The sequence below is a fragment of the Mustela nivalis genome, assembly GCF_964662115.1.
Source record: "Mustela nivalis genome assembly, chromosome: 13".
Classification (NCBI taxonomy): Eukaryota; Metazoa; Chordata; class Mammalia; order Carnivora; family Mustelidae; genus Mustela; species Mustela nivalis.
The window spans coordinates 81,182,576-81,201,074 of NC_139032.1; the positions used below are offsets into that span (position 1 = coordinate 81,182,576).

At 40.2% G+C, this 18,499-nt stretch overlaps 1 long non-coding RNA gene and 1 pseudogene across 2 annotated transcripts in view; one reads left to right on the forward strand and one right to left on the reverse strand.

Annotated features, from left to right (window-relative positions):
• The window catches only part of LOC309846545, a 762,900-nt gene that overhangs the window by 170,536 nt on the left and 573,865 nt on the right, over window positions 1-18,499 (forward strand). The window lies entirely within an intron of this gene.
• Window positions 13,233-18,141, reverse strand: LOC309847233 (olfactory receptor 1L8-like; annotated as a pseudogene). The gene is made up of 2 exons: window positions 18,056-18,141; window positions 13,233-14,253 (listed from the first exon to the last, which is right to left on the reverse strand). The product of its transcript is annotated as an olfactory receptor 1L8-like (transcript).

The following is an 18,499-nucleotide window of genomic DNA, read 5'->3' on the forward strand; positions in this document are numbered from 1 at the left end:
TGCGTGTTCCACACTTAGGTTAACCAAACATGTGAAAGCCAGAGGCTTTAGTCATAGGGACCACCCATTTCTTTGTGCACACACAGCGCTCGACTTGGTTGGCTTCTTTTTGTCAAAAACACATGGATAACTCTTTCCTGATTCATGGACATCTTATCAAAGTCCTCGCGGGATTTTGACACAAACCCTTTGGAACTCACTGTTCTCAGATGGCGGGTGATGGGGAAGGCATGCCTGGTAAGCGTGGACTGTGAACCTGGTTGTTTGTTGCAACCAGATGTTTTCTCTCCACTGCAACCTCTCTAGGTGCAGAAGATGTCTCTGGGTGATGTCTGCAAATTTATTTAGGATCCACACTTCAGTTCAAGCGCCCAGCCCCTTCACCCTCTCCCTTACCTCTGTTCCAGGAAACCAAGGAGAACAAGGAGGTTTCCCCCACAGGGTTTCAAATTTCTTTCTCATCTCCACCTCTCATCCCCAGCCCCAGCCTGACTACTCCCTTCAGAAGACTGTTACCCAGAGTTACCAAGATGAGGACTTACGTGCCCAGAGACCTTTCTCAGCCTGTAATGGTTTGGACTCCCTTCACCAGGCCTCCTTGGGACCCCTTGTGCTCTGAGGGAATAGGGTATTCTCTTTGCCTACTGTTCCCTTGGGGACGTCTTCTCTGTGCCCTTTCCAGGTTTAGAAAGCAAATCACAGCCCAAGGGGATGCGGAATGTCAGGGGCCTTCTACTTGGTGTTGAGACTATTCCCAGAGCCTGCTCAGATTCATGGTCAGGTCTCATAGATGTGATTCAGCTTTGCCATTTGTAGGTGACTAAGGGTTGAGTAGCAATGATGGGTATTCTGGAAGATGGGGATGTCAATGGAAGTGACTTGGTATTTTTATTTTGGAGGGGCGAAGTATAGACAGGGGGCCAGCAGTTTTCAGACAATGGAAAAGTGCACATAAGCACGTGTTTGGGTGTGTGCTGGTGCTCACCCAAGGACAAGTGATGAAGATAGATTAAAGTCTGCTGTTGGTTTATAGGGTAATATCAGGTTCTTTGGTTTCAGGGAGTGTTGAAGATACCAGGGGCTCCTAAGTGTTGGATTTGGAGACAGAGTAACATTTGACAAAGTTTATCCATTGCAAGCTCTCTTAGCCTTGTTCCGGTTTTAGCTGGAGTTGTGGCCCAGCTGATGTGGAGTCGTCTGCACTCCTGGGAGTACCTCTGGCTCTTCAGTTGAGGAACTGCAGGCATGGCTCTTTGGATGCTGGAAAGCATCCTTGAGAATTTCCGTACAGATCAGAGGAGGTAGGGGCATGTTTAGGAGAGAGACTAGATTTTCTATTAATTTGTAGGTTGGGGCTCCTGAAAGTTACCCCCTGCATTACTCCAGAGTCACATGTGAAAAAACAAACAAACAAAAAACTAGTCAAGTATTTGGCTCCCTTCCTTGCTTGCGGTCTACCCTCCTCTCCTCTCCTCTCCTCCCCCCCCCCTTCTCTCCCCTTCCCTCCCCTCCCCTTCTCTCCTGTCCTTTCTTTGTTTTTTCTTTTCTTCTTTTCTCCTCTCTTCTTTCTTTCTTTCTTTCTTTCTTTCTTTCTTTCTTTCTTTCTTTCTTTCTTTCTTTCTTTCTTTCCTACTTCATCCTCTCCTGAAAAGTATGGGGTTGTTTAGAAAGATAGAAACAATGAACATAGAGAAAATAAATGTATTTAAAACTAAATATTAATTAGAAAATAAATAAAAAAATAGCCAAGGGACAAGAAGCAAAAAAGTAAGGTGTAGAAGATGATAGCGTGAGAGAGAGCACAAAATCAGCAGCAAGCACTGATACTCCTTCTGGAAGCTCATTTCGTTCTGAGCTTGCTGATGACCAAAGTGGAGAGGGTGAGAAGGTCATTTATATGACTTTCAGTATCCAAAAGATAAAAACACATCAGTTATATAGGAGACACACTACCAACTCTGGCTCTCTGATCTGAGAAAAATATCCCTTGTGGGTTCTCAGGAAGAGATTACAGTGCACTGCGAAGAAAACTTTCACAAGACCCTTAGAGGAAACCGTGAATTCTTCTAAGAAGCCTCAGTGGAAGCTTAGGGGGCATCCTGCCAAGACCCAATTTAGGCAAAGTGATCCTTGGGGATCTGCAGTGTAGGCAGGCAGGAAGCCCCCTGATGGTCTCTCTTGCTTCAATGTTAGTCTTGACTTAAGGATGGTGGTTCTTCATGTAGAGCATGCCTGACTCCCCCAGAGCATTGTTAGATGGGCTACAAGAGACTGAGAGCCACCTGACATGGGGTGTTTGTTTCCTATGTATGAAGAAATGTGCTCCCCCCCCCTTTCTGAGGATGATTAACACTGTTTTCACTAGATTCTCCCATGGATCCTTGACCTAAAATAGACTGAGCCTTCCATGCAGAGGACTGGAGCTTAGGAAGTCCTCCATGAACATCGTTTTTCTCCATTAGGTTTTGCTAGTTGTGTTAGTGGTGATGAGTTCTGGATTAGCAGGTGCCCAGAGGGTCACTCCTCTGAGTGTCTGGTGAGGGCTGAGACATCAGCTTTCACGTCAGCCATGCTGGGCTAGGACTGAGATGTGCTTGCTGAGGTTAGGAAGCCTTATGAGGACAGGGGCCTTTGCACATTCTAGCAAATGTGCCTAGGATCCTGTGGAGTGGGGCAGGAATGACTGTCCTGGTGAGTAGGTTAACTCACCCCTGCTTGGATGTGAGCCTGGAAAGTTCCCCTGGTAAGTCCAAGCCTCCCGTAAAAAGGAATCTGGTATCTGTTCTAACATAACGATCAAGGTCACCACATTTCTGTGCCAAAAGCACCATAATTTTAGGCTGGAGCTTTCTGTTTTTAAATTTCAGAAGTAGTGTGCACTCATGATAAGATACTCAAATAATTTAGAAGTTTAGTTAGTGACTGAAGAGTGTCCCCTTCCATGCCCAATTGAACTCTTCCCTTTATACACAAACACGTATATACATAAAGCCTTGCTGTTTGTATTGTTCTCAACTTCTTCTTCCCATGGAATATTCTATCAGTTACTATAAACAGCACTGATATTAAAAATATCTAATAACTCGACCACTGATATAAATTAATTTATAAATATAAAATATATTCCATTTAGTGCCTAACTCAACCTAACTGTATACATCAGGGGTCCCTGAATTACGGCTGCTCGCCAGAGTATGTCTACCACCTGTGTCTGTAATAACGTTTTATTGGAACACGGGACACTCATTCACTTACATATTGTCTGTGACTGCTTTCACACTACAGTGGCAGAGTTGAGTAGCTGTGACAGAGACTGCACTGACCTGCAAAGTATTTACTATGTGGCCTTTTGCAGAACAGTTTGCTGACTCCTGATAAATATTATAAGAGAACATTACAAGCTGAAGGGCAAAGACTGTCAAGTTATTTTAATAATTTCCAAGTAACTTGTTGATTTCAGTGTGCTTTATGAATTGATTGAAAACTATTTTATGGAAGTGTGATACACATATGAGAAATCATGCAAGTCATAAGAGATTTATCACAAAATGAAAATGTCCACTTAGCCACTACTGAACCTTATCAGTACCTTAGAAGCCCTCTTTCTCATGCCCCTGGTCATCACTGACCTTCCCTCTTTCCTCCTCCCAAAGTTAACCCCTTTCCTGACTTCTACCACTATAATCAGGTTTTCCTACTTCTGACCTTTACATAAATGGAATCATATCATAAGTTTTCTTTTGCACCTGGCCTCTTTTGTTCAAGGTTGTGTTTCAGAGATTTTTAGCAGAATATTTTTCCCCCTAGAGATTTTTATTTTGTGTAGCTGTAGCTAGCTCATTTTCATTGTTTTACAGCATTCTTTTGTATCATTAGCTTTCTATTTAATTAATAATTTCGTTGTTAATGAACATTTGGGTTGCTTTTGGCTCTTGCTTCTTCTGACAACAAACATGAATATTGGTTGCTATGAATATTCTTGTAAAGACTTGGAGCCCATTTATACATCTTTTTGTCGGGCATATACTAGGATAGTAGGGTATGCATATATTCAATTATAATAGATAATGCCAAATCATTTTTCCAGTGTGCTTGTTGGAACTTAGCCCCTGCAGTACTATATGCGTTCTCATGCTCTCTCTACCAACATGTGTGGTTTCATTTTCTACTTCTCTGGGGGTTAATGAGATGGAGCCCTATCTCATGTTTCCCAGTCATCGCAAATCCTCTTGTAAAGCACATGTTCAAGTATATTGCTCACCTCCTGTGGGGTGGCCTCTTATTTTATTTTATTTTGTTTTGTTTTATTTTATTTTACTAATTCAAGGCATTTAAAAATGTATTATGGATAAGATATATCCATAACCATGGGGTTATAGGTAATGCAAGTATTTTCTTCCACCTGGTGACTTGCTTTTTCCTTTTCTCAGTGGTTTCTTTTGATGAATAGAAGTTCTTGATTTTAAGGTAATTTATTATTTTTTCCCTCTGTGTTTCTTTCATTTTCTATTTTCTGAAATAATTCCCTATTCCAAAGGCATAATGACACTCTTTTGTGATGTTTTCTATAAAATGTATTGTTTTATCTTTCACACTTAGGTTTACAAGTGTGACTTAATTATTTTATATGATGTGAGATAGGGGTTTCCCCTTCTGCATGTATTTGCAAGTAACCCGGAACTGTTTCTTGGAAAGATAGCCTCTTACCATTGCTTTGCACGGCCTCCTCTGTCATGACCAAGCATAAATGTGAGGGTCTGTTTTGGGTGTCTCTTTCATCCTTTGGTCTGCCTGATGACCTTTAAGCCAATGTTACTGTAACATAATGATTGTCGTTTTATAAGTCTTGATATCTCATGGAACATGTTTTCCACCTTGTTACTCTTTTTCAAGTTCATTTGTGGTTAATCTTGACTTCTTGCCCTTTTATGTAAGTTTCTGAATCAGCCTATCAAAAATACCTGCTTGGGTTTAAAAAATTTTTTTATTTTTATTTTTTTTATTTGAGAGAAAGAGAACACAAACAGGAGGAGGGGACAGAGGGAGAGAGAGAGAGAGATTGAGAGAGAGAGAGAGGGAGGGAGAGAAAAGCAGACTTCCTTCCTGAATGTGGAGCCCCATATAGGGCTTGAGCCCATAACCCTGAGATCATGACCTGTGCCAAAATCAAGAGTTGGATACTTATATGACTGAGCCACCCAGGTGCCCCTTGCTTGGGTTTTGAATGGAATTTTACTGAATCTATAGTTTAATTTGGAGAGAATGGCATAATTGAAACAGTCCATGTTTTAATCTGTGAACTTGTGTATGTCTTGCCATTCACTTACATCTTATTAAATTTTACCCAATTATGCTTTATAATTTTCAGTGTAGAGGTCCTCCACATCTTCATTTGATTTATCTCTATGTATTTGATCTTTAATGCTTATTTAAATAAGCTCTTTTAAAAATTCATTTTGATCACTTTATGGAAATATAATCATTTTAAAATTTCATGTCTTTATTTAAATTCTAGCTAGTTAAGTATATGGCAAAATTAATAATTGGTTTCAGGTTAGGGATTCATCACTTACATATAACACCTAACGCTCATCATAACAAGTGACCCCCTTAATACAACGTCCATTTACCCCACCCCCTGCCCACCTCCCTTCATCAACCCTCAGTTTGTTCTGTATTGTTAAGAGTCTCTTATGAGTTGCTTCTCTCTCTCTTTCTTCCCTTCCCATAAGTTCATCTGTTTTGTTTCTTAAATTCTACATACAAGTGAAATCATATGGTGTTTGTCTTTCTCTGGCTGACTTCTTTTGCTTAGCATAATACCCTCTAGCTCCATCCACACTGTGCAAATGGCAAGATTTCATTCTTTTTGATGGCTGAGTAATAGTCCATTGTATATATATACTACCTCTTCTTTATCCATTCATCAGTTGTTGGACATTTGGGTTCTCTCCATAGTTTGGCTATTGTTGATAATGATGCTATAAACATAGAAGTGCTGATGTATTTTTGTATCCTTTGGGTAAATACCTCATAGTGCAACTACTGGGCCATAGGGAAGTTCTATTTTTAACTTTTTGAGGAAACGTCATACTGTTTTTCAGAGTGGGTGCATCAGCTTCCATTCCCACTAGGAGTGTAAGATGGTTCCCCTTTCTCCATATCCTCACCAACACCTGTTGTTTCCTGTGTTGTTAATTTTAGCCATTCTGATAGGAATGGAAAAATGTCTATACCTATCTTCTGCCCATTACTTAACTGTTTGTTTTTTGGGTTTTGAGTTTGGTAAGTTCTTTATAGATTTTAGATACTAACTCTTTATCAGATATGTCATTTTAATTTTATATAGTATATTGAATTTATTTTACTAAATGCTTTGTTTAAGATGTTCAGGAGTGATATTAAGCTCTAATTTTTCTTTTCTTGTAACAACATTTTAAGTATTGCAGTGCCTATTCTGCATGATCGCTAAGGCTGGGTCTTGGGTAGGATCTGACAATCAAATCTGTAAGCCACAACAAGATACACCCAGCTTCAAACTGACATGGCTTCACAATAGGATAAATGCTGGACAGTATATCATGCATTCAGAAGCACTGTAGAAGTCTTGTTTATCCTCTATGCATCTCTCTATGTCCACAGTAATTTCACACTAGAATGTGAATGGTCATGTAAAGAGATGGTCAATGTAAAGAGATGAGCCAGACTATCACAGATTAAGAATTGCATCAGATTTGGGGTCTCTTTGGGTTTTATACCTTGATGATCATATAGTCCTCTCTGGGATGTGTTTCTGTCCTTTTTAAATGGAAGCATTTTTATTTTATGTGCAATGAGTTGGCATTAAGGTAGGTATCTTAGATATCTGCTGTTAAGGTGGTTATCTTGGATGACCCATTCGAGGAAGTTCACTTAATCCAACGTAATGAAGCCTATCTATCACATACTGATGAAAACATTGGTGGCACATATTGAGGCTACACGTGTGGATCAGTCCATGTTGGTTTGAGCAGATGCAGCAAGAACAAGAACCCTGGCCAAATTCCCTCAGAGGGCTCCTGGAGAGTTCTTAGTGACCCATCTTTCTCTCTCAGATAAAACGAGGCAAAAGGCGGGATGTGTTTCTAACCCCTATTGTTCTGTGGAACTGTTCTTGTCCATTACTGGTTACCCAATAGGCAATCTTGACAAAGAGTCACAGCACACTGGTTTACTACATAGCAGGATCCTAATTTACCTTAGAGCTGGTATATTCTTACACATTCTTTGAATTACTGCTATAAGATGGGGATATAAGAGCTAAGTCCTCAGGTTTTCAGGAGGATGAAGACATCGTTATAGTCTACCCATTAATTCTTTCCTTCCAATTAACTGCTGGCAATTATGAATACTTACTTGCTATATATTTCTTAGGTATTAAAATATTCTCAAAACAGTAATTTCCATATATCTGATGTATTAAAAATAGATGTTTTAAAACTCTGCAACACTAGGACCTGTATTATCCAATGAAGAGGTGGTATTCCTTCCCAGTAATCACATTGAACCAGGAGTACATTACTTCACACGATTTCTGATATACCTTTTCCAGCTGGACTATTTCTTTTCCCCCTTCCCCCTCCCCCCACAACAAGTTGTATTTTTTACAGGCTTCATCAGAGAAATTCAGTTACATAAGTCATTTTTCTAGAAGTAAATTCTGGGGCATAAATATATTTCATTCACCAAAGAACAAGTTTTATATTGATTTAGGACTTAGGTATCGTTGTGGAGCACCACACATTTATCTCCCATGGGGACGATCCAAGATTGATCCTTCACTTGTTTAACATTTCCAAATGTATCACCCTTTTTTAGGGGTGTCAGTAAACACCATGCTTAGGAGTTAAATCTTGTCATGGTTTAGGCGGGCCGTACTGTTCCCACAAGTGAATCTCTCTTTTCTGAGCCTTGCCATTGCTGTTTATATCAGATAGTCTTGCTGTCAACATGGCAATTGCTCCTTCCTGGGTGAGGAGGGTATGTGTTCTTTCCCAGTTATCAATCAGCAAGATGTTGAGTCAGCTCAGTAAGTAGTCCATCATAGTCCATCATAGTCCATCAAAATACTGCCCCATCATATTTCTGGACCAAATGTCAAGTTCATTCAGTTTCCTAGAAGAAGACTTCCCTCTAGTGACTAGAATGAGTCTTCAAAACAGTAATTTCCTTGAGTCCACACACTTAGCCAAGCTCCTGACCCTTTAAATCCTTTTTAGTCCTCAGAGCCAATGTTGCATGATCACAAGTGTTGTTGCCATGTGTATCTGTGGCACAAGACTAATTCAAGTACACTATGTTCACCAAAAACCTTTGTGTTCCTCAAGGGATTGCCAGGTGATCGTATTCACGCAGCTGGTGCAATTCAGTTCAAATATCCAAAGCCTTTTTCACAATCCTTTCTCATTTTTGTAGAAGTTCCAGAGTGAAGTCATCATTGGTATGTGACAAACTCTGTCATGTCAACATTCCCCTCTTGTTCTTAGGTCTTCTCTTGTTCTTCTTTCCATTCCTTTTCATACCCTTAAAACTTAGCCTTAATATGGGATTAAAATATTTTAAAAAATATTCTTAGTGGAGAACACAGGCAGCAACCTCCTTGATCTCAGCTGCAGCAACTTCTTGCTAGACACAACTCAGAGGCAAGAGAAACAAAAGCAAAAATGAACTATTGGGACTTCATCAAGATAAAAAACTTTTGCATAGCAAAAGAAATAGTCAACAAAACTAAAAAGTAACCTATGGAATGGGAGAAGATATTTGCAAATGTCTTATCAGATAAAGGGCTAGTATCCAAAATCTATAAAGAACTTATCAAACTCAATACCCCCAAACCAAAAAGTCCAGTCAAAAAATGAGCAGGAGGGACACCTGGATGGCTCAGTCTGTTAACCATCTGCCTTCAGCTGAGGTCATGATCCCAGAGTCCTGGGATCGAGCCCCAAGTTGAGCTCCTTTCTCTCTCTCCCTCTGCCCCTCCCCCTACTTGTGCTTTCTTCAAGTTAATAAATAAAATTTTAAAAAGAAATAGGCAGAAGATATGAACAGATAGTTCTCCAAAGAAGACGTATAAATGGCCAACAGATACATGAGAAAAGGCTCAAAACATCACTCAGTATCAGGAAAATGCAAATCAAAACCACAGTAAGATGCCACCTCATGCTGGTCAGAATGGTTAAAATGAATAACCCAGGAAACAACAGATGTTGGCAAGGGTGTAGAGAAAAGGGCACCCTCTTAGACTGTTGGTGGGAATGCAAATTGGTGCAGCCTCTCTGGAAAACAGTATGGAGATTCCTCAAAAAGTTAAAAATAGAGCTACCCTAATGACCCAGCAATTGCACTACTAGGTATTTATCCAAAAGATACACAGTAATTCAAACAGGTATATGCACCCCAATGTTTATAGCAGCAATGTCCATAATAGCCAAAATATGAAAAGAGCCCAGATGTCCATCAACAGATGAATGGATAAAGAAGAGGTGATATGTGTGTGTGTGTGTGTGTGTGTGTGTGTACTGTATATATATATAATGGAATATTAGTCATCAAAAAGAATGAAATCTTGCCATTTGCAACAATGTGGATAGAACTAGGGATATTATGCTAAGTGAAATAAGTCAGTCAGAGAAAGACAAATACTACATGATTTCACTCCTATGTGGAATAAAAATTATCTGCTGAACATAGGAGAAGGGAAGGAAAAATAAGATGAAAATTGAGAGAGAGGCAAACCGTAAGGGACCCTGAACTCTAGGAAACGAGCTGAGGATTGCTGGGGGAGAAGAGGGAGGAAGGGATAATTGAGTGATGGGCATTAAGGAGGGACATTACTTTATGTAAACTGGGTATTATATGCAACTGGTAAATCACTAAATTCTACCTCTTAAACCAATTAAAAAAAAGGAAATTGAACATAAATAAATAAATAAACAAAATCATTTTAAAAACCTCCTCTTGGCCATCATTATAATTCCTTAAGTGCCTGTTGGTATAGTTTTCCATCCACACACATATCTGATGTAGTTAAAAGAGCAAATTATATTCCAACATATCGGCAGATGACAACAACATGCATCTCTCATACCCAGGTACTTGCTTTAACCAGGGTGTCATCCTGGTTTACAGAAACATAATGTAGTGGTTGTTAGCTGACAGTCACAATATGCCCAGTGAGGTTCAAAGGTAGGAATCAAAATAATAAATGTAACATGTAACTAAATGATATTTCCAACCTATGATGATCTAGGCAGTTCATCAAGGAACTCTGAGTGATGTCTTCTCTTCAGACAGTGTATATAAGGTCTCAGAAAACTGTTGTCTTTTTTTAAAAAATAAATAAATAAATAAGTATTTATTTATTTATTTACTTATTTACTTATTTGATGGAGAGGGAGAGAGAGAGAGCACAAGCAGGCAGAGTGGCAAGCAGAGGAAGAAGGAGAAGCGGGCTCCCCACAGAGTAGGGGGAGCCTGATGTGGGAATCAATCCCAGGTACCTGAAATCATGACCTGAGCTGAAGGCAGTTACTTAACCAACTGAGCCATCCAGGCACCCTCTACCAGTTCTTTTTTTTTTTTTTTTTTTTTTTTTTTGCTTTCTAGTTGTCCTTCTTAAGGGATAATTAGTCCAAGAGTAGCTTCTTATATTGGCCATGACCCAACACCACATATGAGAGGAACAACTGAGACTATTAGTTGTGCTGAGGTGGTTTTTAAGGAAAGAATGATAACTCCCTTTCCTGCCATTATTTCCCATTATGTGACCTCTTTTCAACTGCCACAGGTCTCCTGATTTTTCCAGTTTCTACCTGTCTTACCCCAGATTGGACTTCACTGGTTCAGCTATACTGCCCTCTAGAGGCATGTGGCAGGATTAGGCTCTCCAGAGCTGCTGCTTTTCATTTTTAGGAAGGAGTAGAATAGCAAAGGATGATGGGCCAATCTCTACCAGGGAAGAGAGAGGCATCACCTATGGTCAGTCTTAACTTAGCATCACTGAGTGAAGTTACTATTCAGTCCATTTTTCCTTTAGGAATATGCACAGGAAAATTTAGAGGAATGTAGGTAGAATTCTGAGCAGCAATGTCTCCTTTAGTCTGGACTGCAGATGTTGCCTTGGACTCAAGTCAAGCCAGTTGGATTCACAAGACACAGACATTTTGTAAGGTGGAGATGATTTTTGTGAGGTGATAGGTAACATCATCCCTGTCCCTCTCATTCCCATCTCTGCACCTCCTTGAATTTCCAAAGATATTCTTCTTATACTGTCCCTTAATTTCAGATGAAGCACATATTTGCACGATATTAATCTGTACTGTGCACCAGTGCTAATAGTCCCAGGCCTTGTTTCATTATCTCTAGGTCATCCAACTTCTTTTAAAATTGAAGTACAGTTTACATATAGTAAAATAATGCAAATCGTAAGTGTACAGCCTTTTACTGATGGTTTATCTAATTCCTGCTGATGAACACTGGAGTTGCTTTTAGTTTGTTCTACTACGAATAAAGCTGCTGTGAATATTTTATACAAGATTTTTTATAGACAAATGGTTGTTGCATGTGTAATTTTATTAAGAATTGCCAAACTGTTTTCCAAAGTGATTACATAATTTCACATTCCCACCATCAATATATGAGAGTTTCAGTTGTTCCAAATCCTACAAAGATTTTGTATTGTCTTCTTAATTGTAGTCAGTCTATTGAGTGTTCAGTGGTATCACGTTGTGACTTGAACTTATGTTTCCCTGATAAGTAATGATGTTGAGTGTCTTTCGTATGCGGTATTGGCCATTTGAATATCTTCTTTTGTAAAGTGTCTGCTCAAATTTTTTGTTCACTTTTTAAAAATTTAAATCATATTAATTCACATATAGTGTATTATTAGCTTCAAAGGTAGAGTTAAGTGATTTATCAGTTGTATTTAATGCCCAGTGATCATTACATCCTTAATGAACCTCCTTATGCAAATCCTCCTTAATGGGAATCATCCAGTTACCCCATTCCCCACCCCCTCCCTTCCAGCAACCCTCAGTATGTTTCCTATGGTTGAGAGTCTCTTGTGGTTTTTCTCCCTCTCTGATTTTTTTCTTGTTTTATCTTCTCCCCTATTATAAAAATATTTTATTATATTAATTATTTTAGCATTGTTGAAGTCTTGAAATTTGGTAATGTGTTTCCTCCAACTGTGTGATTTTTCTTCAAGATTGTCTTGGTTATTCCAGGATGTTTTCATTTTCATTTAAATTTTAAAATGGGCTTGTCAATTCCCAAGGAAAATGACCAGGTCCCAGGGCTCAGGCTTGGAGTAAAGTGGGTAGAATCAGCATTTGCTCTCCCACAGCCCACAGTGGCAACCTGGTCTGGTGTAGGGTATCTGTTGACTGTGGGTAGGGGAGGAGGTCACAAAGGAACACAAATCACAATGACCTCCTGTTTTTCAACAAAAACACTTGATGCAGTAGGATGATGCAGATGTATCTTTAAACTTTCACAAGTTTTGGTACCTAGAATGCTATATACTATCAAATTATAACTCAAGTGAAAGAGCCCAATAATGACATGTTTCAGATAGGCATACATATAGAAAATTTCACCTCTTTGGACCTTACAAAGAAAGTCTCTCACCATTACATTAGTCATCTGATTTATTAAGAGGTTTATATTCCATGTGTTATTTTAAACAAATAAGAGATTATAAATGTGTTAATTAGAAATTCTCTCCCTCTCTCTCACCTACTGCATTGACTTTGCCCACATATATATTTATATAATCTTTAAGAAAAATGAATTCAATTTTATACTTGTTACATATCTTCATTTTTCCACCTAATGGCTTTCAGGGGATAAACATCCATTTGATTCTTCCAACTTGCTGCATATTCTTACTGTAAGGGCCTGGTTGGCTCGAGGGAGCCATTTTGTTGCAGTGAACTTAGATTGACCCTATGCAATGAACTCACATTGACCCTGCCCTTCCCAGAGGGGTAAGTCTTATAAAAGGAGAGCAATTTGTTCAGGATATATATGTTGGAAAATGATTAGTTTCAAGCAGCATTTGGAGGATGAGAACATGATGAATCTTTGTGGGAAAATGGAGGAATAGTGAGGAAAATTATCATGATTTCAGCAGAGGCAGGGACCATAGGTCAGCTGTCATCAATGGATGTGAGCACAAGTTAACTTGCAACAGTTCAGTTTTCATGAAGATCTAGTAGAGACCAGATTTGCATGGAGCAGATTACATGTGTGGGTTTGTCAAGAGGGTGCTGCCTGGGACTGCCCATCAGCTTCCTCAGGCCCTGCTTCAGGTCTTTGTTTCTCAGGCTGTAGATAAAAGGGTTTAGCATGGAGGGCAGAACTGTGTAGACAAGTGTTGCTATGTGGTCCCTGGCAGTGTAGGTGGACAGGGGCTGTAAATAGACATAGAAGATGCTTCCATAAAAGAGAGTTACCACGGTGAGGTGAGAGCCACAGGCGGAGAAGGCTTTGCGTTTCCTAGCGGCTGAGGGGATCTTGAGAACAGCAATGAGGATTCATAGGTAAGAGAAAATAATGCACAGAAAGGGGGTCACCAAAACAACAGAACCTTCTGACAGTATCACAGTTTCATTGGCAAAGGTGGGGGAGCATGACAACTTCATCAGGGGACTGAGGTCACAGAGGAAGTGATGGATTACATTAGAGTCACAGAAGATGAGGCGATTCAGTAGCAGTGTGTGTAGGAGTGAGTGGAGGTGAGGTAGTGAGAAGGAAAAGGCCACCAGCAGGACACAGCGGTGGTGGTTCATGGTGGTGACATAGTGGAAGGGGTCACAGATGGCCACATAGTGATCAAAGGCCATGACCACCAGAAGGCAGCTGTCAGTCAGTGTTGGCCGAGCATAAATGAAATACATCTGTGTCAGACACCCAGCATAGGAAATGGTCTTCTCTGACAGGAAGTTTACTAACATCCTGTGGACAATGGTTGTTATAAAGCAAATGTCAGTGAAGGACAGGAAACTCAAGAAGAAATACATGGGGGTCTGGAGCTGGGGGTCAGAGTGGATGGCCAGGATGATGAGTAGGTTCCCGATTATGGTGACCAGGAATATGGTGAGGAAGAGGATAAAGAGAGATGTCTGGTCTTCAGGCCGGGAGGAGAGTCCCAGGAGAATGAACTCAGAGACACTGCTGGTTTGGTTGACTCTTGCCACTGGCTTGGGTCTAGTTCTATACACGATGTTTTGTTATTTCCCTTACTCCAAGTCCACAACCCAGCAAGTCTTTGTTTTCTCTGGTCACCATTAGCTGCTATGCAGGGGACTTTGTCAATCTCCCTTGATGTGGTCCTCTGTTCTCAAATTCATGGCATCACAAAGCTGTATAGCGAGGCTGGAGGGACAGAAGAAGAATTTTCCTTTAGAAACCATTAGAGATGGACCTCACTGATTCCAGTTCAGTAGTTCTATTCTGTGAAAGCACTGCTCACTTGCTGGAGAGTTAGCAACTAAAAACAGGCAGTTCCACTGTGTAGCTCATGTTCTAGGTGGGGAGACAGATTATCAACAAAGGGCATTAACTAGTACATAAAGGATGGAGATAGTTGAGGGATGCATTTATCAAAATAACTGACAGGGAAAATTTAAGGGGAATGTGAACCCATTTCAACAAAGTGGGTTTTTTCTCCTCTGAGGAGTCTGTGCAATCTTCCTTTTCCTGTAAATTATTTTTCCTTTCTTTAGTATTTTGTCCTAAATCACATTTGTACAGGATGGGCATCCATTGTTGAGTATTCAACTTATGCTTTATAATTCACCAGTCATATATGTATGCAAAAATACTTATGAGAACACAGTAATTTTTTATATATTACATATACATATGTAATATGTACATATATATATTACATATATATATTACATATACATATCAGTCTTATGCAGTTACCTTGTGATTGACATCAGAGTGACCTCATTTTCTTGCTACTAAAAATAACTCTGTGATAAGAGATCTTATATAAGCAAAATGTTGTAAATCAACTTTTTAGAGTCAACATATCCATCTATACCTCATTAATGCACATATTACATAGAGATTTTCAAATGGTTTGAGATATTGGTTATTTATATATTCCTACTTGCCGTAAAAATCTCTCTAATGAACATACTTAAATATGTTAAAAATAAAAATTTTTTTATTTTTTTAAAAGATTTTATTTATTTATTTGACAGAGAGAGATCACAAGTAGGCAGAGAGGCAGGCAGAGAGAGAGAGGAGGAAGCAGGCTCCCTGCTGAGCAGAGAGCCCGATGCAGGACTCGATCCCAGGACCCTGAGATCATGACCTGAGCCAAAGGCAGCGGCTTAACCCACTGAGCCACCCAGGCACCCTGTGTTTGAAATAATTTTAAAAGCACCATATTCTTTCACACCTTTTCAATGATCTTTTTACATTGGAACTTCCATGGGTTAAATACTGTTATTCTAACTAATATGTTAATTTCATTAACATTGAAATATTAATAATTGATTAATTTAACAATTAAAATGCAGTAATTACATTAATAAATGATTCATGTGCATAACAGTGATTATGGTTAATAACAGTTTATTGCATATTTGGAGTTTGCTAAGAAAGCAAATTGCAAAAGGATGCTTACATTTTATTTTATTTTCTTTTTCTTTTTTTTTTAAATATTTTATTTATTTATTTGACAGAGAGAGATCACAAGTAGGCAGAGAGGCAGGCAGAGAGAGAGAGGAGGAAGCAGGCTCCCTGCTGAGCAGAGAGCCTGATGCGGGACTCGATCCCAGGACCCTGAGATCATGACCTGAGCCGAAGGCAGCGGCTTAACCCACTGAGCCACCTAGGCGCCCCTTTTATTTTTCTTTTGAGAGAGAGAGCATTCAAGAGTGAGAAGGAGAGCAGGGAAGGGACAGAAGCAGAGGGAGAGAGAGAATCTAAAGCAGGCTCTATGCCCAGTGTGGAGCCTGAAGAGGTCCCAATCCCATGACCCTGATCATGGCCAGAGACAAAATCAAGAGTCAGATGCTTAAACAGCTGAGCCGCCCAGGTGCTCTGACTCAAGAGAGACTCTTCATCATAAGTCTTAGTGTCACCTTCCCTTATCTGCTATGGCTGGTTGTCCTCAAAATCAATTAACTCACATGCTTAAAATATCCTTCTCACTGCCAAGTTGTCAGACTAATCTCATGGTTTTTGCAAGAGCTTGCAGAAGAAATGTTAGTTCATTCACTGCATGATTTGAGTGAACCAGTAGTTAAAGTTAATAACAATAACCAGTATCATTGAGAATTTTCTACATGTCAAGCTTGTGCTAAAGACCTCACAAATGCCATGATGAGGGACCATGAAGCACGTGTTCTTAACAGGAGCCTGAGGCTTAGAGGTGCAGTGGTTTGCTCAGGGTCACCAAAGAAGTGAATAGCAATCAGGATTTGAACTCCAAGCTGAATCACTGTGAGGCGCATGCTCTTAACCCTTAGGCTACACCTCCTCATGTCTGTGTGTCTACATATTGGGTCACAATCATACACGTGTTTGCCTCACAGTGGTCATTTCCAACATGACCACCCCTTCTATCCCTTAACTGACAAGTTTTCCTCTCCCATATTCAGAATCTATCCTTGAAGTGGCTAGGGAGGTGCCTATCTTTCTGTGTTACACAGATGGAGGACTTGAAGTTTTGAACATCCATGACTAACTGGCCCAAACCAGGTGGAAAAAAATTGGCCATGCATGGCTGGGACATGTCCATGCGGAGTTGTGGTCAGTGCTGGGTAGTGTTCTTGGATGGGGTTTGATTTGTCCTCTGTCACTTGTTCATAAGCTGATTCCTGATGTTTTATGAATAGCAAGTGAGACACCATGTCTGTAAAACAATTTGTCAAACACAGATCAGTATTAAACAAGGAGCCATTTGTGAAAGGGTTGCTTGAGGAAACCAGAAATTAGTGGAAATTTGGGTTAATTAAGGAGTTAGGTGATCACCTATTCTGATGACTAGGAAAAAGGAAGGTTTTTGAATCTAAGAATCAGGAAGAAGAATTCTCAAAGCATAAGGTGAGTGGGTAAGGCTGGGAATATAATGGGTTTGTTTGTTTGTTTGTTTTTCTTTCCCTTTCCCTCTTTCTTTCTCCCTTTCTCTCTTTCTCTCTCATCTCCCTTCCTTCTTTCCTTCCTTCCCTCCCTCCTTTTCTCTCTTTCTTTCTCTCTCTTCTTTTCTTTCTTTCTTCTCTCTTTCCTTCCTCCCTCCCTCCCTTTCTTTTCTTTCTTTCTTTTTTCCTTCTTTCCTTCCCTTCCCTTTCCTTTTCTCTCTCTCTTTCTTCCCTTCCTTCCTTCCTACTTTCTTTCTTTCTATCTTCCTCCTTCATTCTCTCCCTATCTCTCTCTTCCTTCCTTCTTCCCTCCCTCTTTCTCACTCCCTTTTTTTCCTTCCTTCCTTTCTTCCTTCTTTCCTCCCTCCCTCCCTCCCTCTTACTCTCTCTCTCCCTTTCTTTCCTCCCTCTCTCATCTATCTTTCTTTCTTTCTTTCTTTCTTTCTTTCTTTCTTTCTTTCTTTCTTTCTTTCTTTCTTTTCCTTCCTTCCTTCCTTCCTTCCTTCCTTCCTTCCTTCCTTCCTTCCTTCCTGATGGTGTTTTCCTTCCACCAAAGGCCACAGTGTAAACTGCCTAGAGGTCAAACTGGATGGACTGAAAACTAAAAGCCAGATGGAAGTTTTAGTTGGACCCTATGACTACTTAATCCATGAAATATTTGGAGCTATCAGGGAGGAAAGTGTAGGTGCGAGGTTGGAGGAGCCAAGCAGGTGGTTAGGTTACTGAAGCTCACCTCCACATCCAGATGCTGTTCTTTCCTTCCCAGTGTTTCCAGAAGCTGGTCTGCACCACACCTGCTAGTCAGCTGCCAGTCTGCTTCTCAGCCAAGCACAGCCACCTCATGTGTCTCCCATGACATTCTGAGCTGGTGAACAAGGAGAGGAATAGGAAAGGCAGGCAAATGGATATGTTACTTGGGAAGGATAACATGTTTCCCTTCACTGGCCTCCAACACGTCATGTCTGGTCCCCAGCATGCTGCTGCTTTTCCAGCTCCCCATCTCAGAAAGCAGAGAAGTCCTGACTCAAGGGACAAGGACCCTCTTGTTTGTGAAAGCCCAGGCAGCATCTCCTGAGTCTGAGCTCTGCTCTGTTGGCCTTAGGGGTCCTTGTCAGGCTGAAGAAGTTGTGGTTTGATGATCTCTCCAGGGAGCTGGTCCTGTAATTATTCTAAGTGTTAGGGTCCATAATCAAAGGAGCAAGACTGATACAAAGCGAAGGTCAAGCAAAACTTTATTTCACGCCAAGCATCGAGAATTAAACTGACCGGTCAGGGCTGTCTCTTGCAAAGAGGAGACCCCTCCCAGCCTCACAGACTAACTTTTATAGAGGTAGTTTAGCCAGGCTATACACAGGTGG